Source organism: Stigmatopora nigra, chromosome 9 (assembly GCF_051989575.1).
Source record: "Stigmatopora nigra isolate UIUO_SnigA chromosome 9, RoL_Snig_1.1, whole genome shotgun sequence".
Taxonomy (NCBI): Eukaryota; Metazoa; Chordata; class Actinopteri; order Syngnathiformes; family Syngnathidae; genus Stigmatopora; species Stigmatopora nigra.
Window position 1 is genome coordinate 14,277,825 of NC_135516.1, and position 25,177 is coordinate 14,303,001.

At 36.8% G+C, this 25,177-nt stretch overlaps 2 protein-coding genes and 1 long non-coding RNA gene across 4 annotated transcripts in view; 1 reads left to right on the forward strand and 2 right to left on the reverse strand.

Annotated features, from left to right (window-relative positions):
- Window positions 1–1,699, reverse strand: part of LOC144201278 (netrin-G1-like) — a 43,624-nt gene extending 41,925 nt beyond the window's left edge. For both annotated transcript variants that reach the window (XM_077723775.1, XM_077723774.1), the window contains exon 1: window positions 1,555–1,699. The gene's annotated coding sequence lies outside the window, so the exon portion shown is untranslated. The remainder of the gene's footprint in view (window positions 1–1,554) is intronic.
- LOC144201279 (collagen alpha-1(XI) chain-like) overlaps window positions 1–25,177 on the forward strand; it is a 155,359-nt gene that overhangs the window by 50,100 nt on the left and 80,082 nt on the right. The window contains exon 5 of the mRNA XM_077723776.1: window positions 9,104–9,201. The gene's annotated coding sequence lies outside the window, so the exon portion shown is untranslated. The remainder of the gene's footprint in view (window positions 1–9,103; window positions 9,202–25,177) is intronic.
- LOC144201220 (uncharacterized) lies at window positions 7,093–8,465 on the reverse strand. The gene is made up of 2 exons (XR_013327296.1): window positions 8,393–8,465; window positions 7,093–7,343 (listed from the first exon to the last, which is right to left on the reverse strand). It is a non-coding gene; the product is annotated as an uncharacterized LOC144201220 (long non-coding RNA).

The following is a 25,177-nucleotide window of genomic DNA, read 5'->3' on the forward strand; positions in this document are numbered from 1 at the left end:
AAGTTTACAATGGTCTCTATGGTGAAATTATTTGCGGCTGTCTCAGACAAGACTACCTGGTTCCTGTCTCCTATTTCAGATAGTTTTTGGTGCTCGGACGTTTGGTCGCCGGTCTTTTGGTCCCCGGTCTTTTTGGGCCCTGGTCTTTTGGTCCCTTTTGGTCGCCGTTTTTTTGGTTGCCGGTCAAATGGTGACAGAGAGTTTACTGTTGAAATCAGCTCTCAAAATGATATTCATTAGAGAGTTTAATATCTAAGTACTGCTTAATATCTAAGTACTGTTTAATATGTAAGTACTGTTTAATATCTATGTACTGTTTAATATCTAAGTACTGTTTAATATCAAAATACTGTTTAATATCTAAGTACTGTTGAAACGATCTCTCAAAATTATATTCATGAGTTTAATATCTAAGTACTGTTTAATATCTAAGTACTGTTTTATGGCATTTTGGGCCCCGAACTTTAGGTTGAAGAACCTGTGCAGATATTTTATTCAATTAAGGTGGGAAACCTACTGTAATAAGTCATGTGACCAAACTTTGATTGGGGCAGATTCCACTGATAGAATAAGTCTAATATAGCAAATGGACAGTTAAAATAAGACAATACATTTATTTTTCATTTTTGTTTGACTTGGAAACCTACTTCCCATTTAGTGCATTTTTTTTAGGTTTGAAATTGACCTAAAATGTCAGCTTCAAAACAAAATGGAAGACTTTATGTATAATCTTGTTCTTTTTTTATTATCATAATACACACGCCACCTATTTTATGTTAATCAAAAAATCCTTAACCTTATTGCACATAATAACTTTTTAATGTCCAACTCATTGAAAAAAATATCAATAAATTAAAACTATCAGAATTTACACCAAAATAAGACTTTAGGGTGAAAAATCCTGAATGAGGAAAGACCACTACTATCATGATTATATTAATTTATCATAATAAATGAATAAACATCCACATTAATGAAGAAAAATACAACAAATCCAATCTGATCTGATGTTTTTTAACAAATCTTCCAGTTCAATTTAAACATATTTACCCCCTGAATTAACTCACAATGCGCAAAAATAAGCATAATAAGGCAAAACATTAATTAAATAAACTCCTGTTCAACAAGTGACCAACAACCCTCAGGACAAAGTTGTTCCTCTTTTTGCAAGTTTTATCACATTTTCATCATTTTTTGTGACAAACTCTCCTAAAAAGAACTGAAGGAAGATGCAACAGATTTTTTTAAATCTCTATTCCAAAAAAAAGACTAATCCAGCAAAAGGTTCCTTAAGATAACAACAAAAAAAACCCCAAAAACGCTTGAAACTTAAAATAAACTCCCAAAAAAAACCCATCCACATCCTTTTTGAAAGATGATTTACGACATACTTATCAACACCGTTTTCCTCCGTGCCGCCGAGTCGTTAAAGTTAACGAGGTGAGGACGTTTTATTGCTTGATTTCACGGCAAGTGGGAATTAAAAAGGCGTGGAATGACACACATTTACACCAAAAAAAGTCAGGAGTGCAAATTTTGAGCAAAATGACTTACCTTGCATCCATAAAAAAACGAGGAATTGACGTTTTAAGAAATAATCCGGGTCCGAACAGGTGTAATCGGCAAAGGGAGCGCGTTGCAGAGCCAAATGCCGGGTGCAGCAGTCACTGCTTGCTGGGTGGGCTCCGACACCCCCACCCCTCTCCCTCCACAAACCCCTCACCCCTCCCAAAGAGGAAATCGTGGATGCTTTACTCCTCTTCATCCCCCCCGCCTCCTCCTCTTCTTCTTCTGTGCCACAGTGTATGTGTGTGTGTGGGGGGGGGGGTGATGGAGGGGGTGTAAGGGTAGGGGGCGGGGGTCTTTTGCTGGTCCCACGGATTTGTTCGAAAGGCACCGGGATGTTGTTTGGTGTTAAAAATAATGGGATGTTTGCATGAATTTGTATTTGAAGTACAGGTTTAATAATGTATTGGGCATTTATTTGTGTTTTTTGGCTTTAATGTTGTACTGAATTGGTGCCCAAACACTGGTTTGTGGACCGGTAGTGGTCCGCGAGATACTTGTTGCTGGTCCATTAGAGAAATAGATATTACCGTATTTTCACGAGTATAAGGCGCACTTAAAAGTCTTAAATTTTTTCCAAAATAGACAATGCGCCTTATAATACAGTGCGCCTTATACATGGAAAAAATGTCATTCATTGAGGGTGCGCCTTATAATGCGGTGCGCCTTATAGTTGTGAAAATACGGTAATATTTTCAATATCGCCCTTTGGGTCCTCTTTATGATAGTTACCGCTTATCGTGAAATATTATGTACTATATATAATATATGTAGTATAAGTAGGATTTACTTAAATAATAATATTTTTTTATTTTTTTCTGGTCTAAAAATATTGACATCGGTATCAGCAAAACATATTTGGATAAAAAATATGCGTTGCGATATCGCTTGTATGACAGTTTTTCCTTGGATAAACATTTTGGATGTTTTTTTGACTAATTTACTGTAATATATTTTTTTATTTCTGTTTGTGCTGTCTTGAAATTAAATTTCAACTATCAATAAATGTTTTAGAGGGACCGGAGAGTCTCTGTGGAGGACATCTGCAGGTTAAGGACGTTAATAGAAATCTCAAGAGCAATAATTGCTTGGTCATTCAAGCAGCATTTTTAAATCTCCAACAACATTGGAAATAAAAATCCCATTATAACCTCTTGATAGGCATACAGGTGTTCCATTGCATTTTAAAGAGGAGACAAATCAATTAAGAGTGCAAAGTGTTTGTAACATGATCAGCTGACTCTCAGCGAGGTGTCATGGCAGCCGTCTCACAGACACTTTGGCTTTTTCGTTTAAAAACAAACAAAATACCAGATCCTCCTTCTAGTTTTTTGGGTGGAATAATATAGACTTATGGTGGGTGTGGCTTAATTTTAGTGGCATATATGTTTCATTAGCATAACTAGCGTCCATTCATTTATTTTGCGTACTGCTTATCCTCAAAAGGGTCCAACGGGGTGCTGGAGTCCAGCCAATTATGGGCAAAAGACTAACAATAATAGATCATATAAGAATTCCTATTAATTTTTTACTTTAATATATATAAAAATTGTTCTTGGTTCCTGAAAAAATAGAAATGTGTCCTCCCAAAGATGCGACTTATACTCCAGTGAAACTACTAATTAAGTGGTAATAATGTTTAAATGAATTATAGTATGTCCCCTTTTGTTATCACCTTGTTCCAGGATGGTAAGGGAATAGCTCAGTCATTTTTTTGTAATAATAAACCGTCAGCATCATGACGGTGAGTGAAATAATTCCTTGTAATTATCCATTTTCAGTTTTTCATCGTTGAGAGCAGCGGTCAACAAGCCTTATCTTAATAAGGGCCGGTAAAGCTATTTTGTCCACAACATTAAGACAAAAAAGGGGAGTGGTCTACGGACCACATCCACAAAACAAGCCGCAATCATAATATATATTGTTTCTAATTATGATTTTTTTCCATCTAGTGTTTAGACCAGTAAAAAATAATACCAAAATAAATATTTTCATTATTAATACAAACTTATTTCAGTAAGTTGGTCTCAAAACATCCAAATCCAAAGTGTTTATCCATGGAAAAACTTGTGACTGGACGTTTGGTCGCCGGTCTTTTGGTCGCTGGTCAAATGTACTTAGATATTAAACAGTCCTAACTCTCTCTCTTAGATATTAAACTTTCTCTCTCTTGCATATTAAACTCTCTCTCTTGTATATTAAACTCTGTAAAAAAAATTCTTACTGATAATCATTTTGTAGAAGTCCCGCAATTGTATAATTGTGTGTGCCTCCCGCAAGAAAGTAAAGATCATAAGCACGATTACGTGGAGGTAATGTGGACTGACATAATGCGACTGTATACTATCAGTCCGTGTGTGTGTGTGTGTGAGACATTCTGGTTGTTTCGCACTCTCTGGACCTTTAACTGTGTTTCTTTCTGCTTCTGTGACCTCTCTCTGTAAACTAGTATCTCTTATGTCCTTTGGCTCTCCCTCTGTGGCATTCTCAACTTGCTACTTCTCAGCTATCGCACTACAATTGTCTGAGTGCTCTCTCATTGTCTGTCTGCCTCATTGTCTTTACAAAAAACACAAATAAAACCATTACCGTATTTTTACGACTATAAGGCACACTGCATTATAAGGCGCACCCTCCAAATGACATTTTTCCATATATAAGGCGCACTGGATTATAAGGCGCACTGTCTATTTTGGAGAAAATGTCAGACTTTTAAGTGCGCCTTATAGTGGTGAAAATACGGTAATTGCTATTGACTTCCAGGTATGAAGCACTCACTCACTACACAGTCACCTCTAGAGCCAGCCATTGTTGATGTTTTGGATTTTTTGGTATAAAATCTTGCAGTGGGGGAGGAGCTATATGATGGAAGATTTTGTAAACTAAGATGGCATCTGCATATTTAACAGTATTGATTATTCAGTTCAGGCGTGTGTTTTTTTTTTAATATCCGACAGTGGTGGTTTTTCGTTTTCTGTTTTTTCCATATATAAGGCGCACTGGATTCTAAGGCGCACTGTCTATTTTGGAGAAAATGTAAGACTTAAGTGCGCCTTATAGTCGTGAAAATACGGTACTTTCCCTCTCCTTCATTTCGGTATAAAGACAAAAGCAATGTTAAAGAATTATGCAATATTTCTTCAACCCTGGGTCTATAAATGTAATTTACGATACAGCCTTATTAGCAAAGAAAATATGGGGCTTTTAAAGTGAGATGAAAAAAAATTGTAACTCAAAATGAATGATTTCCATTGAGTCATGTAAGTTTTTTAACCCCCTAAACACCGTTAAGAAGTAAAAAAAAATGACCATGATGAAGTGAAATGACTTGAAGCGCTACTGCCAACGTGTAATTGTTTACTACAAGCTCCCGCCACCTCCATTTTTTCCCCGTGACGCTCTAATGGCTTCTTAATTCTTTATGGGGCCATTTAATTACAATGCATCCCAATAAACAGTTCTTTTTCTTGGCATGCGGACCAGCAATTATAGCATAGTTAGCTTGAATAAAAAATGGGAGGGGCAAGTCGTTACTACAGATTAGTGCCTTCCTACCGTACTTGTTTGTTAATATAACAAGATGGAGTTCATTGAAGAGGAAAGAATTGTGATTACAAATTCAAGGCTTGAGATTTGCTCCATTGGTTTGAAGTTCATTTCCGAGGTTAACAGTATATTTTCAGAGTGACTGATTCCCTTATTGAAGCAATTAAGAATTGGGTATCGGTACCTGATACAGCTATTTTGGTAGAATCGGATAGTATCGACTATGGGATCAAGATGGGAAAATAAGAAACAATTGTATTTTCATTTTGTGGTTTATTTGATTCATTTGAGATTTGATCTTTTGTATTTTCATTTCTTTCATATCTTGAAACCAAAAAAATCCTGTTGAGTCTTTTTGTAAGAGTAAAGATTTGATTAGTAAATGTCTATAATCCATTAAAGTGAATTGTCCTACATTTCTTTCACTGGCATTTGGCAACAGAAAAGCACATTGTGAGTGTCCGATGCCATAGGCAAGGTGAGGAGAGATAAAAAAAAAGTCTGCAGCAAATCCTGTTGCAAGCATTAAGTTTTGTTTCATATATCCACCGTGACCGGCTCACGCCTTCTCTTTAGTCATTTCACAGGGGGGGGATTAGAGACATGAAAAGACCCCATCGTCATGACATCATCCTCTGCCAGAACCTAAAAACAATCAATCTCAGACCAGGTTTAAAAACAAAAAAAATTCTGTCCGTTTCAGCCAAGCTTTTGTTCAACAAAGAAGTTTTAGTCGGAGCTGTTCATCATATTCATCAAGGTTCTTAATTTTTGCAAGTGGATAAAAGGACCTTGATTTGGTTGGTTTGTGGCTAGTGGTAAATTTGTGCTTTTATTTTGAAGGATTTGTACTTCAAAAGTCGCATTTGGCGAGTAATGTCATAGTGTCATAACAGATTATTTAGTAATTGGACTCAATTTCATTGTTTTGCCTGGAGTTGATTGGTGAACTGTATCTGCACCGCTTACATGCTTTCATTGTTCTTTTTTTTTGGGGGGGGGGATACCTGGGAAGCCTTTCCAATGCTTGGGTTGAGTGAAAGGTTCTGTTCTGCAAAAAGGAAAGCATGCCAAGCCGATTTTGACAAGTCCCTTTCCTCGAGTGGCTTATGGGGGTTGTCCTCCAAACACATGCGCTCAAACATGCTAACAAGCCAACGTGTTATTGCAGGTGACAGACAAATAACACAACACAAACAAAGTGGAGGAACTGAGAGGATCTTGCTTGTCTTGTTTGTTAATTATTCGCTGATAGGAAGAAAAAAACAAAAGCATCCTTGTTTTTCTTTCTTTAAATATTTCAGGAAAATCAGTTTTCAACAGTACTCTTTCTCTTTGTCACCATTTAAATGGCGATCAAAAGACCAGAGACCAAACGTCCGGGCAACCAAACGTCCGGGCGACCAAACGTCTGGGCCACCAAACGTCCGGGCCACCAAACGTCCGAGCCACCAAACGTCCGGACCACCAAACGTCCGGGCCACCAAACGTCCGGGCCACCAAACGTGTTGGCCACCAAACGTCCTGGGCGACCTAACATCCGGGCGACCAAACGTCCGGGCCACCGAACGTCCGGGTGACCAAACGTCCGAGTACCAAAAATTACAATGATTCATGGATGTAAATATCCTTAATAGGATAATTCTGTTCATTAAAAAAGCATTGCGATATAAGCTATGAGTTAAGTATAAATTAAAATGCAAACAATAAATCAAAGATAAATGTTAATGTGTATCATTGAGAATGATATTTAACAATATATACCTTTTAATAATCACAGTAAAGTGAGAAAATGTACGATGTATGAAGCACAACAAAAGAAAATGAAGCATAAGGTTACTGTATAATTTTCTTCAAGCTAACATGTATTTATTGAGGTAGTCGCTGTCAGCAAACAATATTTTTGCCCTTAACGGCTCACCCGATTGTGTTCCCTGCCATCAACACGTCCTAGAGGTGAAGTGAAATCTCAGACGCTTCCCCGGTGACTGCAAACACGGCCTAATGGCATCGCTCCAGGCCTGCCCGGGCCAAGCTTGTCAATAGCATTTCCCTTCCGCTTCTCCCGCTTGCCACTTCCCATCTGGAGCCAATTCGTGAGCCGCCAGGTCAACGCCTGCCGCCACATAACACTTAGCCTCGCCCTCCAGCCTCTCTTCCGCCCGTTCGCTCCGTTTGCACTGCTGAGCTTTGCTTCCTTGTGACAGCGTCAATGTGCCCTGCATCACCTCCTTTAAAAACAGATTTAAAAAGGGTCAGCAGACTTTGATCATATTGACGATATCTTGTATTTACAAGTTGTGATAGTCCCATTTTTCTTAATAATGCTTGGTCCATAGATGGATGTCAACTGGATGCTTTTTAAATATCAATCTTGATCTTTGTGTTTTATATATTAATTCATTCATTGCCCAATCCGCACAAATTCACCTGTACTTAAAAAGACAATAATATTTCTGGATTTTTTCCACAGTTTTTAACTTTCATAGGTTAGTTATAGCTAGGATGACAAATTACGGTGCTTGGACGTTTGGTCGCCAGTCACCAATGGGGAACCAAACGTCCGGGCGACCAAACGTCCGGGCGACCAAACGTCCTGGCGACCAAACGTCCGGGCAGGCCCCTCATTTTGTATTTAAGAAAGGATGGAACGAGTCAAAATTTTGGTGAAAATCACATGCATAACAATGTAGCTGTAATTTAAAATTGAACAAACAATATAAATAATACTCATGATAAATAATAACAAGATAAATTGAAGTTGATGCCAGTTTTATTCTATTTTTCCTAAGATACTATCATAAATCTGGATAAGGTTGACCATCAGAGGAAGAAAAAACAAGAAGCTGTGCAGGAAGGGGGATTTTAATCTTGTAATTTTGCTAAGTGATTCATCAAAGATAGCCTTTTAATCCCTACAAGAACAGGAGTAGGAACACACACACACATGAACACAAACTCTTTTGATCTGGAAATATAGGTCAGTGAGACCTCCAGTGGAACACTCAAATCCATTTGGGGGGATTTCAAGTCAATTGCAGGAATGGGCAGATCAAACTTATTTGTTTGACGCAAAGCACCCGCGGTCATCTCATCCAATGACATTAAGGCTAAAGTTGCTGATTTGCTCACTCTCCCATTCATATCCCAGAGCCTCCCTCTTCTTAAAGCCCAAATAAGTATTGCTCCTTTATAATCAGGCCAATGACAATCACAAGTCTCAATCAATAAGAATGTTTCCAAACACAGAAGCATAAAAAAACAGGATAACCAAGCTTACGTGAGATGTAGCATGCACAAAAAGAAAGATGTAAGTCTCAGGTTTGAATTGTGACATGTGACTTGCAGGGGAAGTGATATCACGCCCGACAAAACGCCTTAAATGAGCATACTACTTCCTCTTGCTATGTGGCTGACTCTGAAAATGTCAGTTTATTTATGTCATCAACGAGGGTGTTCATTATCTTAATTATCAGAAAGAACTTTGCAGATCCCCAATGCCTGAAAGGGCTTATCCAAAAATCATTTTCATCATTAATTTCATGTAAGATAAACATCAAATGGATATCACTCTTAAAAAAGTGGCTTGAATTTAAATCCTAAATAAACAATGCCTTCTAGAATGCTAATAGAAAAACGCCTCTGCATGGAATTTGGATGTGTATTTATTAGTGGCGGTCTGTGAATTTCCTAGCGATGCCTTCAGCTGACAGAATCAATCCAACCCCCAAAAACTATTTTGTGGCTTTGAAAACCTCTACTGCAATCATCAATAATAACCTCATACAATTAAAATATTATTTAAGAATATTACCATATTTTACTCATCAAAAATCCTTTTTACCTGTACACAATATCTATCCTCCTTTCTTTCCCCCTTCTTTTCTTTTTCTATCGTCATCAAAGATAATGCTGAAAGTAAAAATATGGAAACCGCTGGTGACAGAACTGAAATACTACATCTAAAACTTCTTTATTCATTTTTTTGCAGTTTGCTCTTCTGGAACGCAGAGAACACCGGAGAAGGATGTCAATTGCCTCTGATTTCCGATTCGAAAACAACAGGAAAAATCAAGCCACAGGACGAAGGTAAAAATGTACCATTGATAGATCAGAAAATGCAACTTCAGGAGTCTTCTGGGTCAGTAATATTGCTAAGATTGTGATGTAGAACAGAGTTTATATAAACAAAACTTTGGGCGAATATGGTTAGACATTTTCAGGTTTAAGTTATATGCAAACATGATATTTTTATAGTTCACAAACTGCCGCAGCCTTTCTTATATTGCGCTAAATCGAATAAACAGTCCCAAAGTGAGTTGGCCATATTCCACAATACAAAGAAACAATTGCAAACCCTATTAGCTAGCCTATGTTACATTTCGTCAATAGAACAAACAATTACAAGGCTAGTTGATTAGCCTATCCTACATTCCACTGTCTTAAAAACTATTGTAAAACCAGTTTCGGCCACATAGCTCAACATAATAAAACAAATAATAATAAAAAATATCAAATAACAAATCATAAACAAAATAACAAATCTTAAACAAAATAACAAATAATAAACACAATAACAAATAATAAAGAAAATAACAAATGTGAAACAAAATAACAAATAATAAACAAAATAACAGATAATAAACAAAATAACAAATAATAAGCAAAATAACAAATAATGAACAAAATAACAAATAAACAACAAAATAACAAATAAACGAGAAAATAACAAACAACAAAATAACACAGAATAAACAATAACAAATAAACAACAAAATAACAAAGGATAAACAAAATAACAAATAAACAACAAAATAACAAATAATAAACAAAATGACAAATAATAAACAAAATAACAAATAATAAACAAAATAACAAATAATAAACAAAATAACAATTAATAAACAAAATAACAACGAATAAACAAAATAACAAAGAATAAACAAAGTAAAAAAATATAAACAAAATAACAAATAATAGACTAAATAACAAATAATAAACAAAATAACAAATAATAGACAAAATAACAAATTCTAAACAAATCATTATTAAGCAAGTTGGTTGGTCTATCTCGTAACCAGCTCCCTCACCAAAGGGGATCTATCAGGATTCTTTGCCAACTCCCCCATCAACATAACAGGCAACATCTAATGACACAAAATGAAAATCGGCGTGGCCAGGCCGCTCTCTGATTGCTCCGCCGCGAATACGAGCGTTCTCGTTCCCGACTTCCCGGTGCCGATCACTCGTAGCCCGGCCCGCCTGGTCATAAATAATGCAACCGCCGCCCAACAAACACCTCCACCGACGAGAAGCAGCCTGCATTGCAGATTCTCGGAATGACAAAGGTGACTTCAAGGAGCCGTAGAGGGAGGGATGGCGTTTGTAAATATAAAAAAATAAAATAAAATGGAAGCTGTTGCTTTCAGCTTGTGTTTACCAGTCGGAATGAAGTGATAGGCACGTTTCAGGATGCTGTAGGTGGAATACATAAGCAACAAGGGCTTGGATTTTAGGGCGAGAGAGAAAGAAATACTGCAGATCTGCCATGACAATCTATTGACGAAAAGTCTCAAACGAATGCCAGACAATCCAAACAAGGGTTGAAAAGAAATAAAAATAAAATATTGCTGTCCTACTTTACCTCCAAACTTTTCCAACATCAATCTGTCCCCAAAGGACTTGGAGTGGTCCCCTAAATATTCATGTTTGACTACCACCCATCACCACGGCTCACCGTCACAGAATTCACCTACGTTGCCCCTTCATCTCCATTGTGGTTTTTCTCATTGGCAACACCACCAAATTGTATTTATTAAGTCATCTTTTTATATTCACTGTATTGCACTTCTTGGGAAATGAAAGCCACTTTTCGTTTATTGAATACTGCGTGGAGTGGAAATAGGAAAAACTACCAGTAACCACCTTCTACCTGCTGCCATAATCCTTACTGATTTGTCAAGTACCTTTTTTCAAAAGGCAGGGCGGATTTTTCAAGGTTTTGAAGAGACTCCAAAAAAATAAGAGTCATTCAGTCATTGTCTTTACCGCTTATCCCATGACCGGACGTTTGGTCGCCCGGACGTTTGGTCGCCCGGATGTTTGGTCGCCCGGACGTTTGGTCGCCCGAATGTTTGGTCGCCCGGACGTTTAGTCGCACGGAAGTTTGGTCACCCGGATGTTTGGTATATACTTTTGACAGCTGGTTTCAACAGTAGATATTTAGATATTAAACTCTCTCTTGAATATAATTTTGAGAGCTGATTTCAACAGTAAAATCATGTTGTCAAACATCAGGCGTCCAAATGTACGGGCGTCCAAACGTCCGGGCGACCAAACATCCGGGCGACCAAACGTCCGGGCGACCAAACATCCGGGCGACCAAATGTCCCTGGCAACCAAACGTCCCGGGCGACCAAACGTCCGGGCGACCAAACGTCCGGGCGACCAAACGTCCGGGCGACCAAACGTCCGGGCGACCAAACGTCTGGGCGACCAAACGTCTGGGCCACCAAACGTCCGGGCCACCAAACGTCCGTGCGACCAAACGTCCAAGTACCGCTTATCCTGGCAAAGGTCATAGGGGTGCTGAAACCTATCCCAGGTCACTGTGGGCAGTAGTAGTCAGACTCTTCAACCCAAAAAGAAAAAAAATGTCAAGTTTGGTCCATCTTTAACCGCAACCTCTTGGAGACGAAGACAGTTCAATTGATAATCGATCCTGGGTCATCATCCATCTAAATGTCCCTTCTGGGTAAGCGCTGGATGTTGCGAGCCCACACACAAACTCTATTTCCTCTATTGACTTTTCCTTTTCATTTGGAAAACACTCAGTTTGAGCTACGATTTCATAAACATTTACAACCAGCTCCGAACGCCAAGTGTAGGAAGAAAAATTCACAGCCGGCTAGCCAGTCACACGCACAGAGCAATTAGCGACTAACGATAAGCTTTTAGACATTTACGAGCCTACATATAAACTCCGCCTCATCCTTGGACTGGTGGATGTTTATTGTTTTTGTCTCTTTGGTGGGAAATTCCATCATGAAATTCACAAAGGGGAAGAGTATAATAATGCTTTTGTTGTGAGTCCTTGCTAATCTTTGGTAGGACGTAATGTAGCTATCAGATTTTGATTTGTTTTCTGAACATATTTCGTTAGAATTGTCTTGTTTTATGCAATTGTCTTTCTAATACAACTCATTTTGACCCTGATCCACTATAATATTTCATTATACAAGTTCCCTTACTGTTACAATACAAGATAAAAGACAATTGTCTTTATATTATAATTTATAATTGAAACACTTTAGTTTAGCCTTGACTTGGCACTTAATTACTCAAGTTTTTAGGCAATTTTGATTGGTTTATTAAAGCAAAATGACCGCAATTACACTGAAAAGAGGAAACCACCAAACAATGTGATTTTTTTGGGCATGTCATTTGTAAACAGATTTTATCTGAAATCTCTAAAATAAGTATGCTAATCAACAACCAAGTTTTGGTTTACTTGTTTATTTTTTTGTATGCCAGGGCGCTTGGTAATATTTGTTAGAGTTGTAATTAGATGCCATAATTAGGGAGCTTGTGTGAAATTAAATGAATGTGGCAGCTGGACCTTGTGTTGTCACGCCGATGAAACACAAAGCTTGTATTTTAATTTGCTAAAAAACTTTATAATTCGTCTGACCACAAAATGAAGTTTTAGGTGGAGCAGGTTCGCTTTGGTTTTTCAATAGTTATTTGACTCTTAGCCAAGAAATTGCATATTCTGTGACTGCTGTTCCATTTTTATGATGGTACTTTTTGTTGGAGTGGAGTATAGACTGCTTTTTGATGGAAAAAACTTTTGGTTTTGATCCCGTGATGATTCGTCAATGTCATTTAGAGATGAGAGAGAGTTTAATATCTAAGAGAGAGAGAGTTTAAAATCTAAGGGAGAGAGAGTTTAATATCTAAATACTGTTTAATATCTAAGTACTGTTTAATATCTAAGTACTGTTTAATATCTAAGTACTGTTTAATATCTAAGTACTGTTTAATATCTAAGTACTGTTTAATATCTAAAAGAGAGAGTTTAATATCTAAGAGAGAGTATAATATCTAAGTACTGTTTAATATCTAAGTAGTATTTAATATCTAAGTACTGTTTAATATTTAAGCACTGTTTATTATCTAAGTACTGTTTATTATTTAAGTACTGTTTATTATTTAAGCACTGTTTAATATCTAAGTACTGTCTAATATCTAAGTACTGTTTATTATTTAAGTACTGTTTAATATCTAAGTACTGTCTAATATCTTAGTACTGTTTATTATTTAAGTACTGTTTATTATTTAAGTACTGTTTCATATCTAAGTACTGTTTAATATCGAAGTAAATTAGACCGGCGACCAAAAAAACAGCGACCAAACGTCTGGTCACGGTTTGAAAGTACACCATTTTTTGGGTCGTTTTTTTTTGTTCGTTAGATTAAATCTAAGCTGGTATGACTTAGTTTCAGTCAAATCAGTGGCAACAGTTAACAAGTTCTTCAGAGTGTCTTAAGACTGTCATCATCAAAACATGACACCTTCCATCAACATCAATGTATGCTAATGTCAGACGTTTTTTTTAGCTTCCTTAACCTAACTCTGAACTCATTGGCACAAAAAAATCGCCTGTGGGAAACTCAAATTAAAAAAAAAAACAGGTCATCACGAGATCATTTCAAAACACATACCCTCAACTTCTAAGCAAAAAGACCCTTGAGATCTACTGTCATTTTGAAGTCCATCAAATGAAGACAAAGCATAAAAAAACCTCGAAAACAAGAAAAATAGCAGACTGAACCGTCCAGCCATTAATAAAACAACAGCAATTCAAAACAGTTGAGCATCACAGACCTAGACCAGATCATTCTGAGACCCATTTGAAGTATTTCTCCTAATGAGAGCTGAGAAAACCACTAGCCTGTACCGTATCAGTATGCTATGGCATCAGCTGAGAGCTTAGAACCTCCGAGTCCGTAAGATCACCCTCTATACAGGAGAGAAGACCAAAAAAAATTGGCTTTTAAAGTTTCCTTAGGGCAGTTGGGCTACTGCAATAACAACCATCAACAGTTCACAACTTCATTCACACTTGCTTTATTTTGACGAGCTGTCAAAATCATTATATATCATTGGAAAAGTACACTGTTGTTAATTAGATTAGCATCATTTGTTAAGGCCTTGGGATGGAAATCAGGTTTTAAACCTCATTGGGGCCTCAATTTACCCATTTTTTTAAGTTTTAAACGTGACTTGGAGGGTTTTAAACCTTCAACCTGACCAAAAGATATTTGGAATAATGTATATGATGTTTTTGTAACATCGTTCTAAGAAACATTTTGAGAAAAAGTCCAATTAAATTGCTTTAGATGTCATGTAACTGTTGAATCTTTATATAAAGTTGTATTTTGAGGTACTTGGACGTTTGGTCACCTGTTTTTTTTTGGTTGCCCGTTTTTTTGATCGCCCGGTCTTTTGGTCTCCGGACATTTGGTCGCCGGTCTTTTGGTTTGGACGAGGACCAAACATCCGGCGACCAAAAGACCGGGCGACCAAACGTCCAGGCGACCAAACGTCCTGGCGACCAAACATCTGGAAACCAAAAGACCGGCGACCAAACGTCCGGTCATGTATTTTGATACCCCATTTAATATATTGAGGGGAATTTCTCAAACTTGTACTTTTATTATTGTTTACAGGGTCTTAAACCTTCAACCTGACCAAAACATACATTTAATAATGTATATGATGTTTTTGTAACATCGATCTAAGAAACATTTTGAAGAAAAAGTCCAATCAATTTGCTTTAGATCTCATGTGACTCTTGAATCGTTATATAGTTGTATTTTGATACCTCATTGGGATATATTGATGGGAATTTGTCAAACTTGTACATTTACACCCTTTGTGTGATTCTATGGCTTTTCTGTGATGGCTGTTGTGGATTTTGGTCCATCTGGGTCTTTATTTCGGCTCTTGTTTTTGTCCAAATCTGCTTTGTAGTCTTTCCTTCTTCTTTTCTTTTTGTCTCCCTGTAATTACTCCATACTTATTATTTATATTGTGTCGATACATGCAGTATAGTACTTCTTTGTTGGGGGCTGATGCATGATGAAAGCAGTGACAGGTGGGCTCCATTTTCAAGCCCTCAATAGACCCTTCGGGAGTCCAATCAAACGGCCCGAGTCTCCATTTTCCTCCACTGAGGGAATGGAAGCCGCTGGGTTACGGCATTTTGACCACTGTGGATTTTGCACCTTTGTGATGTGATTTGAAGATGGCAGAGTCGGTCGGGGTTTTGATGGTATTCCTCCTGCTGCCTCTGGGTTGGGGGAGGCAGGGGTGCTGGCTCAATACTAGACTATTGTATTACCGCTACCATCACTGCTAATGCATAAAAAGATTGTAATGCTAGCAGTTGGAGTCGTATAAAACAGGGCATTGATAGGAACCTGATACGCACATTTTACTAGATTTTCTTTCTTTCAGCATTGAAAGGTTCACTTTCATTTGACAAAATAACAGCAAATACCTATGAACTGCGACTACTAGGGTGCTTGGACGTTTGGTCGCCGGTCAAATGGTTAAAGAAAGTTTACTGTTGAAAACATCTCTCACAATTATATTCATGAGAGAGTTTAATATCTAAGTACTGTTTAATATCTCAATACTGTTTAACATCTAAGTACTGTTTAATATCTAAGTACTGTTTAATATCTAAATACTGTTTAATATCTAAGTATTGTTTAATATCTAAGTACTGTTTAATATCTAAGTACTGTTTGTCTAAGTACTGTTTAATATCTAAGTACTGTTTAATATCTATGTACTGTTTAATATCTAAGTACTGTTCAATATCTAAGTACTGTTTAATATCTAAGTACATTTGACCGGCGACCAAAAGACCGGGCGACCAAACGTCCGGCGACCAAACGTCACGGACTACTAGTACTTCATCAGAAGAATTGGATTGGATGGATAACTTTATTCATCCCATATTTGGCAAATTTCATATTGTTAAGCCTTTACACGTTAGGCAAAAAGAAGCTATGGTTATTTTATTTTTATTTAAAGAGGAGTTTTGTATTTACTGTATGTGTGACTTATAGTTGGGGAAATATGTTAACTAGTCAGGAACAGAGTTACTGTTTTAAGGCAAGCTGTGCTGGCAATGTTGTGTTTTTTTTTTAATAATAACAAGAGTTATGGATCCGAATGTTGACATTCATCTTCCATTGATGGATGTACAGTGTTTGGTCAAACATCATCAACAATATTTTATCATGTCGCTTGTGACGGCAGACTTTTTGGCGGAAGTCTTCATCGTTGGAGCGTGGGGAGGAGGACTGACTGTGTGTCGCACCACAGCCTGAATGATTTATGCCTTTGTCATTTCTCATTTGCTGAAGCATGCTGTCGTCATTTACTTGTGTGTAAGTGTGTAGTGTGTGTATTTGTGTGTAGCGTGTTCCCTAGCAAAGTCTGCAGAGAGTTAAGGACGCCGAGAATACCCTTGAAGGAATTGGCAAAGTAAAACAAGGGGATTGTTTTTACAGCAATTTTTATTGTACACTATTTGGGATGGAAGAGCTAAAGTGGTTGTTTTATTCGGGAAAAGCTTTTTATAGTTCCAATATCATATTTTTCGGGCTATAAGTCGCACCTGAGTGCAAGTCAGACCAGGCTAAATGTTTTTAGACATCTTGTAAGTCGTAGTTTGTTGTTTTCTGCTGTATTGTTAAAATTATTTATATTTATGAGCATTTTTTAACAGCGTTTTTTATTGTACACTATTTGGGATGAAAGAGGTAAAGTGGTTTTATTCTGGCAAATCTTTTTATAGTTATTTTTATAGTTTTTCGGACTATAAGTCGCACCTGAGTCGAACTTGGCTTCATGTGCATTCGTTTAAAAAGTGATGTTATTTTTAGACATCTTGGAAGTCATAGTTTGTTGTATACTGCTTGTAGTGTTAAAATTATTCATGATGATATTTATGAGCATTTTTTACAGCAATTTCAGCATTTTTTATTGTACGTTATTTGTGATGGAAGAGCTGAAGTGGTTGTTTCATTCAGTTTTATTCTGTCAAAGCTCTTTATAGTTCCAAAACCATATTTTTGGACTATAAGTCGCACCTGGGTGCAACTTTCACCAGCCTAAATATATTTTAAGGATGTTTTTTTGCTTGTATTTTTATGGAGACTCTTTCCTGAATAAGAAAAAAAGTATTCATGATGATATTTATGAGCATTTTTAGGTTGAAATACGTCGACTTTTTGTATTTTTTTGGCATTGTATTCGACAATTTAAGAAAGTCATTCGGCGAAAGCCAGAAAAACTTTTTGACTGGTGCTCACGTATGCAACTTTTGGGGGCAAACTTGGCCTCATCCTGTCAGCGCCATCCCAGGCAAGGCAGACATGTTCGTCTATGTGTGTAAATGTGTGTGTGTAAGTGTGTGTGTGTCAAAAGAAGTGGTCCTCTGCCGACTCAAGGGATTCACTGAACGAGGGAAAGAAAGGAGGTGAGGCAGACAAAGAAAGTGAATGACAGGCGCAGCGACAGTAAGGCAGAAAAGTCATGGCTTTTTTTTATTTTCTGGGTGTGGAAAAGACCCTCATGTGAAAAGTCAGTGTACGAGGATAGTTGCCTAACGTCCATGATGATACCCAAATGGACACCTTTAAACCATCAACAGAAGCCTAAATGCATTCATTTGGCTCGTTTTGCAATTATTCCCACTTGGGATTTAGGTAGGTATAGCAAGAGTTGAGGTTCAAGTACTAAAATGTTGAATAGTTTCAAAGTTGAAGACATTGTTTTCACCAATTTGTTTGATTTACTCCAAGTCAGTACCTATGAAGATCATGGCTTCTTCATGATGTGATCAGAAGCACCGCAATGGTAGCAAGGCATGTGTCTATGGTATAAATGAATACCGTATTTTGCTGTTTAATATACCCGGGTATATTAAATGATTTTGCTTTTTTTTTAGCCTTCCGTTTGTGCGCCATTTAATATACCCCTGCCGCTTAATATATCCAGGTATATTAAATGGAAACTCTGCTTTTTTGGCAAGATTTGTATGGTGTTCAGGGGGGCATCATTATAGATACTTAAGTTCATTAAAATTCCAAGGCAGACTTTATTCAGCAGTAAGTAGTTTTAGTCTGCAAAATGTTGACGTCATGGCCTAAAAAGTGTATAGTGGATTTTACCTTCCCGTTTCTGCACCATTTTATATACCCCTGCCCATTTAATATACTTCAGGTTCCATATTTTCACGACTATAATGCGCACTTAAAAGTCTTAAATTTTCTCCAAAATAGACAGGGCGCCTTATAATACAGTGCGCCTCATATATGGAAAAAAATAAAATGTGTCATTCATTGAGGGTGCGCCTTATAATGCGATGCGCCTTATAGTCGGGAAAATACATGTATATTAAATGGGGGTATATTAAACAGCAAAATACGGTAAGCTTCCTTTTTAAACATGCGTATATTTGACTTAGAATGGAACATTTGTTCAATCACTTAGCCTTAGTTGTTTTTTAATTCCCCTCACAATGTACTTAGAAAATTCTGTTTGGGTATAACATTTTAGATCATATTAACAGTACACAAAGTATTGAAATTATAAGTTTTATTGCCGAAACCTGACATTTAAAGATGCTTATTAGATCCATACTGTATACATATGAGTTGCATCGTAACTCTAAAATGCTCTGAGGTGAAATTCTTGACAAATTAGAGGTCGGGGGGCACTTTGAAAGTTAAAAGGCTGCCAGCAGGCGGAATGTGTTGGCCACAAAAGAAGTCCGTTCAATGTCCAATTATTGCTGATGAAAGGCAAAATCTGTGTGGGCCACATCAGAGAACTGGATTAGCCAAAGTGATTTTTTTTCCCTCTTCCGGCTTGCCTTGTTTGAGCCTTGCTTGCTAATCCCTTCGAAAATTTGGGCTTCCTACCTTCTCCACAAAAACAAGACCACAAAAAAATGGATTTTGAATGAATACATTGTCAAACAATTGCTGCAACCTGATAAAATATTTGGTAAAATCTTGCAATACAATCACAGATAGTCTTTATTTTATAAGCGGACATATTTTTCCAATTTTAAATTTCCTTCACTTTGTACAGAAGTCAGAAGATTAAATCTGTTATGATTTGCATCATTGATGTCTTATTGCCATTCTGAATATTTTCAAATTTACATAATCGACATTTTAATTTTATTTGTGGAGCTTGTGAAGAAAGTGGAATGGAAAATGATTGGATGAATTCACGCAAATCTATAATTGAAATAGGCAATTGTTTAAATGTGTAATAATTTCATCTTTTCGTCACACTGGTCTTTTAGTCGCCGGTCAAATGTATTTAGATATTGAACAGTACTTAGATATTAAACTCTCTCTCTCTTAGATATTAAACAGTATTTAGATATTACACTCTCTCATGAATATAATTTTGAGAGCAGTAAACTCTGTCACTTTTTGACCGGCGACCAAAAGACCGGCGACCAAACGTCCAGGCGACCAGACATCCGGCGACCAAACATCTGGCGACCAAACATCCGAACACTTTATTTAAATTGAATTCACCAAGAAATTCCATTCACATCCTTCTCCTAATGTATACATGACAGCAGATGATTTTCCGTTCCATCTCCGAAAAACTAGTCGCCGTTTGAAGGAACATCCCGACGAGATATGTCGACTCTTTGCCTTCAGGGACGACTGATCCCAACTCGGATCCCAAAACGCTTTACTCTGAATGCTTAACTCAACATTTTTTCTTCTTTTACTCTTTGGAGACCAAAAAAAAAACCCGAACAAGTCTACATTCTGATTAGGGATCAGACAATTTGATAAACGACTCTTAAATGTTTGGTATTAAACTGATTTGTATTAGCCTCAGTTAAGAGAACATGGCGTAGTGGACGTGTCAAATGTTTGACAATGAAGGTGGATTAGGCCTTTAATCTCCACACTGGATTAAAATGCTGCAGACGTTGCCGTTAAATCCGTTACTTTGGATTCATGGAGGTGCACCGGCGTACGTCTACGCGTCTGGTTTGTATTCTCCGTCAGGCCCGGCGCATTTTCATCCCATTTCACAGCTTCCATTGAATCCTAATGGCGTGTTTAAGTTTAAAGAGAGCCGTGTTAGGCGGAGCAATTCACCGCGGTGGTCATTACTCATTACTGACAAACACACAGCGATGGCGGTCGGCGGTGGCGGCGGCACACACTCTGGATGTTTGTTTTATACCATGACATTTTTACACTGCGTGAGTGCCGGAAAAAAAACACTCCTGCATATTGAGACCAAACCCGAGAGTTTTAGGTCACTCTCCAACATACAAGACTGTCAAACTGATTGTTTCAAAGTATTATTAGATGCGGAAAATAGTGTCTAATAACACGACAACAACCTAAAAACCTTTGGTAAAACATGTACATGTATATATATGTATATATATATATATATATATGTGTATATGTATGTATATGTGTGTATAAATGTGTATATATCTGTGTATACCTCAGTATACCTGTGTATCCGTGTATACCTCTGTATACCTGTGTACACCTCTGTATACCTCTGTATACCCGTGTATACCTCTGTATACCCGTGTATACCTCTGTATACCTGTGTTTACCTCTGTTTACCTCTGTATACCTGTGTATACCTGTGCATACCTCTGTATACTTGTGTATACCTGTGTATACCTCTGTATACCTGTGTATACCTCTGTGTACCTGTGTATACCTCTGTGTATACCTCTGTATACCTGTGTATACCTCTGTATACCTCTGTATACCTCTGTATACCTGTGTATACCTGTGTATACCTGTGTATATATATCTCAATTAATTAACAGCATCCTAGGCTTCAACGTAAAGTTTTTCATCCGAAAAAAGGAGGTACTACCGTATTTTGCCGTTTAATATACTAGTATATTTAATGATTTTTGCTTTTTTGAGCCATCCGTTTGTGCGCCATTTAATATACCCCTGCCATTTAATATACCCCTGCCATTTAATATACCCGGGTATTTTAAACGGCAACTCAGCTTTTTTGGCAAGATTTGTATAGTGTTCATAGGGGTCATCATTATAGATACTTAAATTCATTAAAATTCCAAGTCAGACTTTATTCAGCAGTAAGTAGTTTTAATCTGAGTAGTAAGTAGTTTTACATCAACATAGCAACTACTTTCACATTTTGAAAAAATAAAAAATAAAAACAATTGCACAGCTTTTTGATCCCAAGGACAACTTTGCTACAGCTGATGATGTTTTGTTCCATTGAACATTTTGCCAGAAAATAACAGTGGATAATGAGCCATATGCTTGTTCATTCTCTCTCTCAAGACGTCATTATCACATACAAAAAAGACAGTTTTTGGTGGATTTATTTTCCGTGCACTTATTTTATTCTTCTTCTATGGTGTCAAAGTGTCATTGAAATCTGGACAACCAATTGGGAAAAAGTAAACGTAAAAAAGTTACATATTCACTCAAGTCAGACGCTCCAAATATGTCACCGCTGAGAAATAAAAAACAACAACAAATAACTAAAAAAACAAAACATCAGGAATCTTTCATCCATCCCACATCGGAGTCAACTTCAGGGACGCTTTGTACATTCCACAATGCATGAGAGACAGGATTTTCACAAAAGATGATAAATGATGTGCAGCAAAAAAATAAAGAAAGAAAATCCTACGCCGGGAAATATTTGCCCAAGTGCGCAAATCAGTTTAAACAACAATGGCAAAAGCAAAAAAAAAAAGTAAGGAAGAAAATACACAGTTGAAAAAAAATCTATAAAAACACCTACACATACTCGTCTTCTGCATATTGCCTTGACAAAAATATGCCTCTTTTAAACGTGACCGGACGTTTGGTCGCCGGTCTTTTGGTCGCCCGTCAAATGTACTAAGATATTAAACAGTACTTGGATATTAAGCAGTACTTAGATAGTAAACAGTACTTGGATATTAAACAGTACTTGGATAGTAAACAGTACTTAGATATTAAACAATACTTGGAAATTAAACAGTACTTAAATTTTAAACAGTACTTAGATATTAAACAGTACTTAGATATTAAACGGTACTTAGATATTAAACGGTACTTAGATATTAAACAGTACTTAGATATTAAACAGTACTTAGATATTAAACAATACTTGGAAATTAAACAGTACTTAAATTTTAAACAGTACTTAGATATTAAACTACTTAGATATTAAACATTACTTAGATATTAAACAGCACTTAGATATTAAACGGTACTTAGATATTAAACAGTACTTAGATATTAAACAGTACTTAGATTTTAAACATTACTTAGATATTAAACAGTACTAAGATATTAAACAGTAGCTACATATTAAATAGTACTTAGATTTTAAACAGTACTTAGATATTAAACAGTACTTAGATATTAAACAGTACTTAGATATTAAACAGTATTTAGATATTAAACTACTTAGATATTAAACAGTACTTAGATATTAAACAGTCCTTAGATATGAAACAGTACTTAGGTATTAAACAGTACTTAGATATTAAACAGTACTTAAATATTAAACTCTCTCTCTCTTAGATATTAGGGGCACCTATTTTATGCACTTGTGCAAAAAGTATTGCCGTGCCTAGATAATTACCGTAAAAACTGTGTTAACTAAATGAGTGACTGTTAATGGGAAATGAGTTTTGAGCAAAAGCAGAGCTAGCCAGCGCCTAATGAAGTTCTCCACTTGTCCCAAAGTGCACTATTTGCTGTGTCATTGCCGAAGAAGGCGTCTCCATCCCATCCCACCCGTCCATTGCTGTCCTTTTCCTAACACAAACTCTCCAATCGACATCGTCATTGATTTCCTGATTAATGCCCTGGCCCACCTACTTGCATAGAGCCCCCCCGAGACATCATTTTCTCGTTGGCGTGATCAATATTTGCAGCAACATAAATGAATGTCGGGAGAAAAGTAATTTTGTTTAGTCTGAGGAGGCATCCAGGATAAAATACTCAATGAATTTCTCCCTTTTTTTGAAGCCGTCTCACCATACGTTGCAGAAAGCTAATTGCTTTTGCGTCAGTTCAATCTTAGAGTACACGTCAAGGAGAAAAACTGCAATATTCACCACCCTGTGATCGTAGATGGCGTCAATCATAGTAAAGTACTTTTAGGTCTGCTTATGTGTAGCGCTACAATTAGAATGTGTGGCCTTATAATAGGGCAAATGTAGGAAATATGATTCATATTCTGTACTGGACTTGGGTTTCCTTACACTTTTAACCTGGAGGTTTTTGGGTTTTTATAGACTAATGCAGAGGTGGGTAAACCACGGCCCGCGGGCTCTGTACGGCCCGTTTGGCTTCTTAATCCGGCCCGTCGACTTTGTCCAAATATTTTTTATTTATTTTTTTTCCCCAAGATGGCGCCGTTTACAGTAGCTGTGTCCACTCTTATTTGTTTTTCGTGTTTTATAGCCCTTCTATCTCTTTTTTAAATGACATTTTAATATTTCTTAATACATTCCTTTACTTTGTACTTTATACTTTTTACTTTAATGCTTTTCTGCCTTTTTATGAAGTCAGACAGAATTGATTTAAAGATGATTTGAAGACTAATGACTGACTCATCATAAAGTGGAGTGAATCGGATAAGTTGAGAGGGAAGGACGATTCCATCAGTAACGTCTTAAGTGAAGGAACAAGAAGTTTCTTTGCCACTGGACTGCTGACCTCCATCTTTCGGTGGCTCTTTCTGTCTCTTAGCCTCCCTCCCTCCCTCGCTCGCCCACCCTCCTTTACATGATGAGCACAGATAAAATATGTAGGAAGCTGTCGGCTAATTTTAGTTTCCGACTCTTCAGTCATCACTTTCTCAAGTTTGGAGCTTTCATAAAGCTTCATCAGTGGCCCTTTTATTACAAGACCCTTCTACAGCTTTGTTTGTAAACTGTACTGCTATCTTAAGAATATTTACCTATTTAATGATCCACAATATACTAATGTAATCTAATTTCCCATTGCACCCAATTTATGCATATATACATATATATGTATGTGTATATGTACCGTATTTTCACGACTATAAGGCGCACCCTCAACGAATGACATTTTTTCCATATATAAGGCGCACTGTGTTATAAGGCGCACTGTATTATAAGGCGCACTGTCTATTTTGGAGAAAATGTAAGACTTTTAAGTGCGCCTTATAGTGGTGAAAATACGGTAATTGATATTGACTTCCAGGTATGAAGCACTCACTACTTTACAGTCACCTCTAGAGCCAGCCATTGTTGTTGTTTTGGATTTTTTTTTGTATAAAATCTTGCAGTGGGGGAGGAGCTATATGATGGAAGATTTTGTAAACTAAGATGGCATCTGCATATTTAACAGTATTGAGTATTCAGTTCAGGCCTTTGTGTTTTTTTAATATCTGACAGTGGTGGTTTTTCGTTTTTGGTTTTCAGTTTTTTTTTCATATATAAGGCGCACTGGATTATAAGACGCCCTGTCTATTTTGGAGAAAATGTAAGACTTTTAAGTGCGCATTATAGTCGTGAAAATACGGTATATGCATATGTACACATTAATATATATACATATATTTGTTTTTTTAATGCTAATGTTCTATACAAAAATATCCAATGCACCATATTTACTCAACATGCCATTTTTTTCCGCTCTAAGAAAAACTTGCACTATTAATATTTCATACACTTGTTCTGTTTCATATTTCTGACGTTTACAGCTGTAATTTCCACCCTCATATCTTAACTTTTCATATTCAAATCCATGTTACACTATGTTTACATGAAACTATTTACGCTACTATTACTTTGCGACGCCTATTCACTTTCAAAATATGTCTTATTCTAAAAACTTCCTAACTAGTGATCATTTACCCGCACATTTTCTAAGATCATGACAAAACCCGCTCCCTTTTTTTTCATGAGGCGCTGAAAACCAGTATTGGATTTAGCTACTGATGACTTTGAGAGAAT